The sequence below is a fragment of the Leptodactylus fuscus genome, chromosome 7 (assembly GCF_031893055.1).
Source record: "Leptodactylus fuscus isolate aLepFus1 chromosome 7, aLepFus1.hap2, whole genome shotgun sequence".
Classification (NCBI taxonomy): Eukaryota; Metazoa; Chordata; class Amphibia; order Anura; family Leptodactylidae; genus Leptodactylus; species Leptodactylus fuscus.
Window position 1 is genome coordinate 28,082,544 of NC_134271.1, and position 12,550 is coordinate 28,095,093.

At 44.3% G+C, this 12,550-nt stretch overlaps 2 protein-coding genes across 3 annotated transcripts in view; one reads left to right on the forward strand and one right to left on the reverse strand.

Moving 5' to 3' along the window:
* The window catches only part of MACROD1 (mono-ADP ribosylhydrolase 1), a 496,680-nt gene that overhangs the window by 391,815 nt on the left and 92,315 nt on the right, over positions 1–12,550 (forward strand). The gene's annotated exons all lie outside the window — the stretch shown is intronic.
* FLRT1 (fibronectin leucine rich transmembrane protein 1) overlaps positions 1–12,550 on the reverse strand; it is a 150,137-nt gene that overhangs the window by 120,479 nt on the left and 17,108 nt on the right. The gene's annotated exons all lie outside the window — the stretch shown is intronic.

Here is a 12,550-nt window from a genome sequence, read left to right on the forward strand (position 1 = left end):
TCCGGCATCTCAGCAGCTCGCTGGGACGCCATATAATGAGAATGTTGTTGGCGTTGATAATCCGCCTGCTCCAGCGTTTCGGCAAATGTCAAGCTGGCCTGCCGCTAAACTCGCTCCTTGCGCTGTGCCCGTGATTGTGTCGGCATCTCAGCAGCTCGCTGGGACACCGTATACTGAGCGTGTTTTCAGTCCCTTTTTCTCCTGATCCCTGGCGTGTCAGTGAGCCAACCCCAAGTGATTTGATACTTACCTCTATCCTATGGATAGAAGATAAGTGTATTTGTGGAATAAAGCTTAAGAAATAACATGAAATGATTGCTTATAAAGGACAGCCAGACGTGACCTAACCTTGGTATTAGGTAGATATCAATAAGTGGTGCGGCTTTGCTTTGTAATGTTTGGCCGGTGTTATTTCACACTGGTAATGTCGAGCACTTTATGTTTTAGAACTCTGCAGATTAAATATAGATTTTAGCCCAGTTGTCCTTTTCAATATTCATTAATGGTTTCCACTCCTACATAATAATACATAATCATGTCATATAAGGGTCTGTCAGGTGCTCTATTATCTGGCATGCCATTATGCCCCATGTTGGAAAACCTTTACCTTTAAGTCTTTTAATGCCTTCTCGACAAACGGGAAGATGTGACGCTAATTTAGCTATGCAAAAAAGGCTGAGGAAAGTTCTCCTCTGTGGGCAGGAAGGTCAGGGCTGACAAGAAAACACTGTCACACTCCATCACTGTGAATGAAAGCCTTGTACGGCTATGAATAATTGTAAGCGCTGTGTCCACGGTCATTAACCCCATTCTGGATCTATGAAAGATTGAGGTACACGGGGTGGAGAGATGGCAGGGTAAAGAATGGAGACAGTTTATGTTGTCTCACACAAGACAGAGAAGACGCCAGGTAGGCAAAATACATGATGACGGACACGTAAAGCCCTTGTTCACACTGTCTTCTGGTGCAGTTTGCAAATGGATTTCTTTTTTTCATGGGATTTCCCTATCCCAAGTATCATGACCTAGTAAGTAAAAGCGGTGGGGTCATTGCTGTGTTTCTGGGAGGGAGATTTTCGAGCCTGGTTTCTTAGAAAACTGTTGTACAAGCCATGAGAAAAGTTACACATTTTTGTGAAAATCTGTTTAGGTGCAAACATTTGCCACTTTCTCGGAAGCAGGCGTAGCACGAGCAGGAGCAGCCACCCCACTAAATTTATGATCATTTGTGACTGCCGTGCCAATGATTCCTGAAATCTATGCCAGTGACAAACTGATGGATTTCATTGCAGTCGCACATCCTGGCAGAGGATGCACACGGTTTATAAATGGGTGAATATGCCAGTCTTCCCTACTGAATTTAGGTGAACTCTACAGCATAAATGAATACATTGTGGAATTCCATACTGACTCTGTGCAGGTTTTAGGGTGTCCTTTCATAATATCTTCCCCGCTTTCCTACTACTGTGCTGTAAATTCTGCATCAGAAAGTCTACAGTATATATGTCGCACATGGCTTTACCAGATCTGTCTCTGGAATGGGGGAATGCATGGTCGTAAAGGTGACTGTCGTGTTTCAGAGCACATAACATAATGTTGCTTTCATGCAAATGTGTCAGTTTTATAGATTTGGCGAAAAACAAGTTTGAAGTCTTATGCAAATGAGGCAGTTGGTGCAATGTGGGCGGGGCCTTACGTTTCCTTGTTGCTCAGTCTACTAACATCTCCTGCCTGCAATGAGGGTTGATCCTCACACTGCTATGACATCCCCCATCCTACTGGAGCAGGTATGTGCAGGTGGGGTAGATGATAGACCCCCCCCCCCCCCTCCCTTTAAAGCTACGGCCACACGCTGTGGAAACTATATCTTTTTTTGTCCACTACAGAAACTAAAGTGTCAAAAACACTTGAGATTTCATTTAATCTTATCCACATGTTGCAAGAAGTTTAGAAGTTTAGTTATTTCTGTAGGAAAGCTGCTTTTCCATTGATCCTAAACCGAGCAAAATTATTAAGGAAACGACTTTCACGTCTTTGTCTGAGGTTATGTTGTACAGAGTTGTTCTCTGCGGTACGTCTGCTACTATAAGAAAAAAAAATTGTGGTATGTCCCATTAGATGCCATATGGCTACCATTTCCCCTGCTAAAAGTCAATGGAGACTGAAAAAAATTGGATCGGCAAAAAACGTCAGTTCGAGGACCATTTTGATTCCCAAACTACAAACACATGAACAGGAGAAACCGCTTAAAAAAAAATGCATCTTGTCTATTCCCATAAGGAAGCCATACTGAACAAATCCCATACAATAAGGAGCTTGAGCGCCGCAGCATTCCCATCAATACAGCGTACCGTATGGTCCTGTCTTTTGCATGCAGTTATCCACATAACTCCTTAGGTTTAATGTACAAGACCACATTACAGCTCTTTACAACTTCACAATTGTACAAAATCGTAATATGGCACCTATAAAAGTCTATGGGGCTGTGCTAAACCTCAGTGCGCCTCTAGAGGAGAAGCCATCTGCAATATGGTGCCATACAGAGGCATCACGGGGCAACACAACGCATGGCCTGCGGCTCCAGAGTATAGGAAGGATTGTGCCGTGTGTATTACATCTCATTTATGGACTGCCTCAAGAGTACATATGTTTGTATACCAGTAAAAGAGAAGTATATAAACATACCATAAATTTTGAGGGAAAATGTTAAAAAAAAAAAAAAAAAACCTTTTCTCTCTGACACACAGGAAATTTTCACTCAGTTGATCACCGACCAGAGCATTGACCTGCCAGTGATGGCCGAGTCGGACATTTCTTGTCTACCAAGATGGGACTAAGAAGTAAAGACTGACAAGACATAACTGAATGAGAACAAGATCAGTGAAGGGGGGAGGGGGAGCTGCTTTTTTTTATATATATTTTCATCATATTCTGAGCCATCTAGAAATAATTTTTGCATCCAAATTCTGTATTTTTCACCAGTCAATATTGCAAACTATGGCATACCTTGAGCTTGTTGTCAACAAGGAAACTAATGTTGGTACCAAATGTATGGTATTTATTTTGCATGTATTTTGTATAGTGTATTGTTTTTGCAAGCAGTTAAACATAAGACTGTCAAATGGTAGCGGTGCCCCTGCAGGCAGGAGGACAGTCCTGCATTTAAAGTGCTATCCATCTGTTTCAGGCAGTGGCATCCAGTGTATGTAAGAAAAGAGGCAGTGGGGGCAATGGTCCAAACGTATAATCCTTTATTAACATACGACGCGTTTCGGCAACAGGTCCTTTTCTCAAGTGTTTTCAGGCAGTGGGTCACACATCCATCATTCAGGCCTCCTCTAGTATTGTCTGAGGCAGGGAGGTACAGTGAGTACCAATCCACATTACTGGAGCCGAAGCCTGCAAGCAGAACCCTGGGGATAGGGTTAGATGAGTACCACTTTAGAGGGGGTGGTGGACAAGTTATTGCCTGTAGGGCCACTTGGGGAGGACAGGTTAATGTCTGAGGGGCCACTGGGGGGGACAGGTTAATTTCTAAGTGATTTTATATTATATGGGACCACAGCAGCAGCATTATATTGCATTTAGGAGCCATTATACTATGTCAGGGCATTATAATTCGTGAGGGTCCATGTGGTGGTGATCAGGAAGGGACACTTATAAAACCTTTGCACTGGGCCCCACCAATGGTTAAATATACTTAATGAAAAAAATAATCATTTTTTTATTCCTCAAACATTATGTGAATAAAGTCTTATACTACACATCCATTACTATAAAATCTGCAAAAATAATATAACTAAAGCGAAAATATGCCAAGGCCTGCAAAAGAGGCAGAGGAAGGGAGAGGAGAGGAGAGGCGCTGTTCACGTGGCTTGCCCGGGAAAGGTTACATCAGTATTGTGTGCACAGCTGGCGTTGTGTAGTAAAATGACAAGTCAGGCAGCAATGCTCTTTCTGCTTGAGTTGTTCAGCCGCTGTGCCCTCTAACACAGGCATTGCACATAATCTGAGCTCCCTGACATTCCCATATTAGTCCTCTGAGATTATTGCTAACAAGAGCATTGTCCAGCCTGGCCATAGCGCTGCCACAAACTCCAGAGTGGGTATAAAAAGGGCAGGCGATGGAGAAAGACAAGCTCAGAACGCCGCATCTGTTGGCTGTTATGTAATGTGTTTATCCTGTTTCAAGAGAGAAGTGGTTAAAATGTGTGTAAACAGTATAAATCCTGGCGGGGCACGCAACACGCCGCGCTCCTACAGTTTGATTGGGAAAAGGCGGAGTACATTAGCGCTCCCCACATCGATATATCCACCTCTTCCTTTATCTGCAATTGTAATTAATTGAGCCCTGATCAATAGCCTTTCCTTTTATTGACTCCCTTCAGCACAAGAGGTCAGTCTGTATATTGCTTACTCTCCGCATGCAAACTAAGACGCAGAACGCTGATGTTATCATAGTAAAGCTACCTATAGCTGGTCCTCGTCTGTACTCTGATATTCCCGCTTATTATGTGATGGTCGTGGGTGGCACAGAGCCCAGCATCCAAGACTCAGCAGGGTTTAGCCAGGCAGCTCTCAGCATGTGGCACACCGCTGTCCTGCAAAACCCTGCCTTAATATTTTATCTATTTTAGACCAGAAGCACACATGCAGGTTTTTTGGGTAAAGCAAGGAAGGACTTAGGGGATGTTAACGCGGAGTAATTTAGAAATAATTTGAGGCTGAACCCCCACGTAGCTGGCCGCAGCCAAAAAGCGCTGCAGGAAAAACCTTGCCGAAGCGGATCACGGTCTTTCCCCGCAGCAGTTTTCCTCTGCGGACTTTCTGCCTCAGTTATAGGTATAAGGGCTAGTTCATACATAGTTATTTGGTCCAGGTCAAAAAAAACGCCTCCCATTGAATTCAATGGGAGCCATTCATTTCCTTATCGCTCACGGGAAAAAAGAAGCAGCCTGCCCTATCTTGACGCGGATTCCACGGCGGAAACCGCTGTGGCGTCAATGTCAAGACAATCCCTCCGGACTAGGCCCATTCATTTGGGCCTACTCCAGAGCGGAAAAAACGGGTAGCCATGACTGGATGCCGGTGCACTGCAATGAATGGGCCTAGTCGGGAGGAGGGAGCGTCTTCAGGCGGATTTGCGAGGCGAATCGACCTGATGAATGAGCACGTCCGTTCTTTTTTCTGGGCTCCCGAAAAAAAGACCTAACCGGTTCTCATTGATTTCAATGGGAGACGTCTTTTTGGCCAGGAGTTTGAGGCGAATTCGGCCTCAAAATCCTGACCAAAATACCCAGTGTGAACTTAGCCTTAGACTTCCGTTTCCTGCTGAATCCGCTCCACCAAAATGCCACACAGTGATCGCTGCGAAATAAGTAACCCAGTGCGACAAATCTCATTCACATGCTGCAACTAAAACCAATAGCAAAAAGAGACTTGTGTAACGGGTTTCAATCCTGCAGTTGCAGCAACAGAAACACGCAGTTTCAAGTGGTTCCTGCATTGTGGAAAATTCTGCAGCATGTATATCCCATACCCCCCCAGCCTCAGAATGGATTCATATAGGCATATTATACAGACTATATTATAGTGACAAATTTCATCCCATAAGTGGTCTAATGACCCAATCCTATGCCATCATAGATCCCTGTAATTCAATATTCCCGAGCTGTACTCACGCCACATGTCGCTGTATGGTGCTTCCGTGCAGCTCCAGATTCATCCCTGGAATCAATGATTCTCCATGACAGGACATTACAAAAGCCACATTTGCCTCCTGCAGATATGAAATCTGAGAGAAGAAACCCCTGCGAGACTCTGCACAACATTACAATAAGGGATCATAGCATGGACCTTACATGATCACTTCCAGTAAGTTAGACCAGTAAAGTCTTGGAGTTGTTGTCGTCTGTCACATTGTTAGAAAATCTATTAAGAAGTCTTGTGAATTCTTACCTGTTCCCAGGAAAAAAAAAAAAAGGTGACAGCCAATATGCCATTACAACTCCTATGTGTAGCAAGGGATGTGTCACTACAAGACTAAAGAGGTTTGGTACACAAGAACGGAGTAAGCGCAGTGACAAACCCTATGGGAACTGTAATGGCAGCCATATTAGTTGTCTCACAGCTCTCCGAGAAACATATAACTTCATGACAGCTGAACACAAGCCGACAGTAGAGGACGACTCAAGGAGTTTGTGTTTTTTTAGGAAAGAAATGCACTTTAATAAATCTACTAGATCTATAGAACACCACTTGTATCAGTCCTCTGGTTGCTTTGCAGCTGTCGTATTACTACAAATCCCAGCATGCCATGACAAAATGAAAGCTGCATGCTGGGACTGTAAAGTCGATCTGTCAGCCCTCCTGACATGTCGGTTATAGTATATAATGATATACCCTTTAAAGGGATCCTATCATTTAAACCAAATTTTTTTCTGCTTATCATGTAGGAATAGCCTTAAGAAAGGCTATTCGTCTCCTACCTTTAGATGTCTTCTCCGCGCCGCTGTTCGGTAGAAATCCCGTTTTTTGCTGGTATGCAAATTAGTTCTCTAGCAGCACTGGGGGCGTCACCAATGCTGCGAGAGAACTCTCTCCAGCACCGCCTCCATCTTCTTCAGGAACGGGGTCTTCATGTGTCCTTTTCCGGCGCTGGCTTCAAATTTCTAAGGCTTGGGCCTAGAGTAAAGATGATTGTGCATGCCCGCCGGCCACAACAAAATGGTCACTTGCACAGTATTGTAAGCGGCCATTTTCTTGTGGCCGCCGGGCATGCGCAGTCGGCTTTGCCCTAGGCTTGAGGCTTGAAACCAACCCCCGGAAGAAGACGCATGAAGACCCCGTTCCTGAAGAAGATGGAGGCGGTGCTGGAGAGAGTTCTCTCGCAGCATTGGGGACGCCCCCAGTGCTGCTAGAGAACTCATTTGCATACCGGCAAAAACCGTGATTTCTACCGAACGGCGGCGCGGAGAAGACATCTAAAGGTAGGAGACAAAAAAACTTAAGACTTCTTAAGGCTATTCCTACGTGATGAGCAGAAAAAAATCGGTTTAAATGATAGGATCCCTTTAATATAATTTTGGAACATCTTTTCTTCTTTAGCTTTACATTGTGCGGTTCCTGTTATTCCTCCTATAAATGTATGAATAAATTGACAAGTGGGAGTTACCATAAGGGGTGTGTTCTATACGGTCTGTATTGATTGGACGGTGACAGTATACAGATACATCCCCGAATAGTAACACCCCATTGTCAATAGATTCATAAATTTGTAGGAGGAATAACAGAGGGATGGCACAACACAGAGTAGAATGACAACAACAGGAGAGGGGATAGATCCTCTATTACAAGAGTTTCAACAGAAAGCTACATGGTTCCGGGGCAACACGGTGGCTCAGTGGTTAGCACTGCAGCCTTGCAGCGCTGGAGTCCTGGGTTTGAATCCCGCCAGGAACAACATCTACAAGTAGTTTGTATGTTCTCCCTGTGTTTGAGTGGATTTCCTCCGATTCTAACTCTATATGGTTCAGTCCTTTGTTTTTTGCCATGACCACATACACATTTGTTGCCGCCTCTAGACACGACTGAGCGCAGTGACTTAACTTCTGCTCCTATTAAAACACAAATCCTCCCCTATTAATATCCGCAGAGCAGATTTGAGGACAAAGCGCTTATATTATTAAAGAGGGATTACACGGGATAGATTTCATCCACAGTCTATGAATTTGGTTGCAGATATTATAGCTTGATTCATCGGACAAAATATTAATACCGGTAATGTAGTTTTCCTAATTTTTCCACCTTTGTACAGGTGAAGGTCAATGTCTTCCCGCTATATTAAAGGACAGGGCTTAATAAATGCAGTTCTACTATGATGACTGTTACCATTTGTTTTGGGGGTTTTCTGGGATTTTAAGAAAATTGGTCAAGTGCAAGAAATGGTATAAAAAAATGCAATAAAATCCCCTGCTCCAGCAATACCTAGAGGTCCCTACTGATCCGGCAGCCATGATGTCACATACATCAGACACACATGGCCACAAGGCAACCTTATCACTGAGCCCAGTAATGCATGTGAATATAAGTACATGGCGTCATCTCTGCAGGACTGTCAATAGGTGAGGTTGGGTTATTTCTTTATTGTATATCATTTGATGCTGTTGATCAATCGTCTTAAAATCACAGACAACCCCCATATTGGACGTGGCATCAATATGTGATCAAGGAGTATTTGAAGGTATAGACCCATTCCTTTACGACGTCCGATCTCAGTGGTTGCATATGGTGGTCAGTATACTACGTAAAGTTTACGTAGTATACTGACCACCATATGCAACCAATGAGATCGGACAGTACGTCACACACGCTTGGCTCTCTATTCAAGTCTATAGGAGTTACAAAAATAGCCATGAATGTCAATTCTTCTTCTTCCGTGATATGTGTGAGCCAAATGTTCTCCTGTATGATGTTCAGTCTGGATTTCCAGTTTAATTGATTCAAGCTAAAAAATCTAGCAAATATCATGTGTATTCCAATGTGGAAAATAGATCTGAATACACATGGAAATGAAGCTGTGTGAACATGCCCTTAAGGTGCAGACAGATAATACAGCATCTGTCACATGCTGGGCTGCCAGGACTTACATTTATTGACCATAGCTTATTAACTTGTTATTGACCAGACATTTTTGCAGGTAAACCTACAAAATCTCATGGTCAATAACAATAGAAGAAGCTATCATCAATAAATGTAAGCGCAGACACCGGCAACGGCAACATGGCGGCGTGGTGTGCGGCCGCTGCTGCATTGTGTGTCTACACCTTAAGGTAAGGCTACATGTATGTGAGTAAGTGTGCACGCTGAGGGGAGGACAAATTTAATAGTGGAATGCACACGGATGACACCTGGATGACATCAGAGTATCATCTGAGTGCAAGCCATCCCCCATTGACTATAAGGGTAAGTTTACACGTAGTCTTCTGGTCAGGATTTTGAGGCCGTATCCGCCTCAAAATCCTGACCAAAAGACGGCTCCCATTGAAATCAATGGGAGCCACTCAGGAGTTTTTTCCGGGAGCCGTTTCTTCCGGCTCCCGAAAAAAAGAAGCTACATGTTCATTCTTCAGGCCGAATCGTGAGGCGACTCAAGACACTCCCTCCTCCGCACCAGGCCCATTCTTTGGGCCTAATCAGGAGCAGAGTGCACAGCTGGATGCCTGTGCAGTGTATCGGCTTTCAGTCGCAGCTACCCGGCTTTTGGATCGAAACCTGAGGCGGCCTCCACCTCAAGTTCTGGTCCAAAAAACCTGGTGTGAACTTACCCTAACGCATAGGAACCTCCCATTGAAATCATTGGAACAGAACAAATCCATTGTACCCCCCGCCTTGGAACAGCCTCAGTCTGCACACTCCCTCGTGTGTATGAAGCCTTGAGTGACCGTTGCATGCAACTAAAGCTAGGACTACGGTAGTGATTTTGGCTTTGATGATGGCTATCATGCAACCAAAGATTGGCCGGTTGCCCTGCAGCTCATTCATTAATGTTGGTGAGCAGACCAACATTGTGGTTCCACAACCGTTGCAACTAGAAGTCCAAGTTAAGGACTTGCAGGGCAACTCAGCGACCTTTGGTCATGTGACAAGAGTCGAGGCCCAAATTGCTGTGTTGCCCTATCTTAAACATATTCCTTTGGACTGCAGCGGTGCAGATAAAAGCAATTTGCAGGGCTACAAAAAGTTGCAGTGTGGCCCAGGCCTAATGTCTTTTTTTTTTTCTTTGCAATACTACCAAGAAGTTCTCTGTATACAGATCATCTACAGTCAGCTCGTGAAGAGGGAAAGCTGCTACTGAGCGTGACTTGTGCCAAGTTTAGCTCCTCGTTCCTTTAAACCCTTTCCAGGGTGGGGGGAACCATTGCCCTGCAGTGGGAGGGACCAGTGGCAGATCCATCCACCTCTCATGCCCCACTTTTGCATTTCCCTTGATAATCTGTATTCAATGACGGAGTGCTAATTAAACAGAGGAAGATGCATTATTGCTTGATTACATTTTTATTGGCAGTTTAATTGGATTGTTAGAGGCCCCATGGGAAGCCGAGAGGTGCTGGGGGGGGAGAGTGCACCAGAAAAAGAGAGCAAGGATTTATGAGCGAGATGGCGGAGGGAGGATAAACACATATAAGTCAGAGTGGGATATGATGGAGAGACATCCGTCTGGGAGGGGAAGTTACAGCATGACAAGTATAGAATGACATTTGGTGGTCAGATATAATGAAGGGGAATAAAGAGCAGGAATTACAAAAGAAATGAATGGTGGGAGATGAAAGGGAAAATTAAATGTAAGGTCAGAGAGGAAGAACGTGAAAGAGCAAATGGTCTGTTAAAATACATCAATTTTCTATGTTCTGATCTGACAGTCATTGATTTAGTGACCAGAAATGAATGTGCACCTAGAAATGAACCTGCGCTGCTATCTGCCGACGCTCCGGCTCACATTTACTATTGTGTTTTCGGTGAATTATATACTGTATTTGGTGCATTTCCAGCACAAAAACTCCACAATGTTCCTTTGACACTGGGAGCAAAGACATGAACCAAATGGTGAAGCAGGAAGTGAATGGCTTCCTGCTTCACCATTCAACTCTGGAGGACGCAGATAAGTTGAAAATGCGACATACCTCCTGACTGGGACACCAGGACTATCCCACTGAATCAAGCACGGCGGGGAGGTGTGGAATTACATGCAGTATTTCTAGATAAGGCTACATACACATGAGCGTGTACTTGTGCTGAGACTGTGATAAAACAGCACAAACGGCACATGGACGATATCAACCGCGCCTCCACAGCCCCGTTTACTTCCTTTAGCGAGCCTAAATTGAGTAGGATAACACCGGTACTGAATTTTACCCTGGGTTCATGGTCCCATAAAAAAATAATGAGCAAGTGTACTGACCAAGCGCACGTTCATGTGCATAGAGCCTAAATCTGCAAATCGATCCAAAACAAAGAGCAGGCTAAAAGCTCCTGTGGTGTTTCTCCTCCTTGTAGGATTTATTCCTCCTTTTGGCTAGAAAAGAAAAAATAATACTGCTAATCAAGATGCAAAGTGTGAACTGGGCCTTACGAAGAAATCCTTTGGAAACTGCTACCTGCTGTCTTCAGTAGGAGTGTTCAGTTGGCAAAACAACTCTATTTGTGCAAGTGATTTATTTGGAGCAAGAAAAAAATAAAATATTTATGTTTTTCACCAGGCCTAATGCAAGTGAATGTGTAATTATTTGAGCAGAGACTTATGTGGCATTTATTTAACAGATGTGCAGGGATTTTATTAACCACATATACCACTGTAATCGCTGGTGTTATTTCCTCCCGTTATTGCCTCAATAAAGTATTTTGCAAACAAGAAACACATAATAGGTTGGCTTATCAGCTCTGCTCATCTGCACTGCCATTGTGCCAGCTAAATACCGGCCTCCTAGGGTGAACCTAAGGGCGCTGTCACATGCAGCGACTCCAGGCCAGGCTGCCAGCGTTGTCACTTAATAAAGTAAAACATGTATTGATTATTGGCTGCTGCTTGTTACTGGCCGCACGCTAAAGGGCATGTTCACACGGCAGAATTTGTACAAGCTGAAAACTTCGGCTTTAGGAATTTGAAGCTCAGTTTTTTCTGCTTGACCAAATTCTGTCGTGGAATCCGTCTGAAGATCGAGGTGGAGGAAAAAAAAAATCAGCGCCCGTCTCTTACAGAAATGAATGGAAGGCAGATTCTGGTGGAATTTGGAATCGGAATCCGAAATCTCAGATTTAGGTACAGGATGGAAATGCATCAAAAAACGTCTTTAAAAAGGCTATTCAGGTGCTGCTAACCATTTTTGACACACAGCCCCCCCCCCCCCCGTTTTTCCGATTTACCGTTAAAATGTATAAATGTATATGCAAATCAGACCTACCGTGCACGGTGGGCGCACCCACGTACCCCTCGCGTCATAGCTTGTTCACGACCTCCTCTCTTCTTTGACGTTCTCCTCCTTGCAATTCACCGCCTCCAGCCTGGCGGTTTTGATCGAAATCTCGTGCACACTCCTGCACCATTTTTGTGTAGAGAACTGCTCAGTTCCCCTGGGAACTATGTGAGTGTGCTGCACATGCGTAGTACGGTCGCCGATGTTCTCTGCAGGAAAATGGCGCTGAAGCGTGCGCAGTAACGCTACTGCGCATGCGCGAGATTTTGATCGAAACCGTCGGGCAGGAGGTGGTGAATTGCAAGGAGGAGGACGTCAAAGAAGAGAGGAGCGCGTGAACAAGCTATCACGCGTGGGGTGCATGGAACACCCACCGTGCACAGTAGGACTGATTTACATATACATTCGAAAATTATTTTAAAGGCTATTTAGCCACATGTTTATCATAAAACCATAACATCTAATGATAGAGCCCCTTTAAAGCAGAATGAGGTACTGAATCCCCAGGCGGAGACCAGGCGAAGGTGTCAACCTAGCCGTATTCTGAATCTTTTACCAGAACCCTATATATCAGTCTG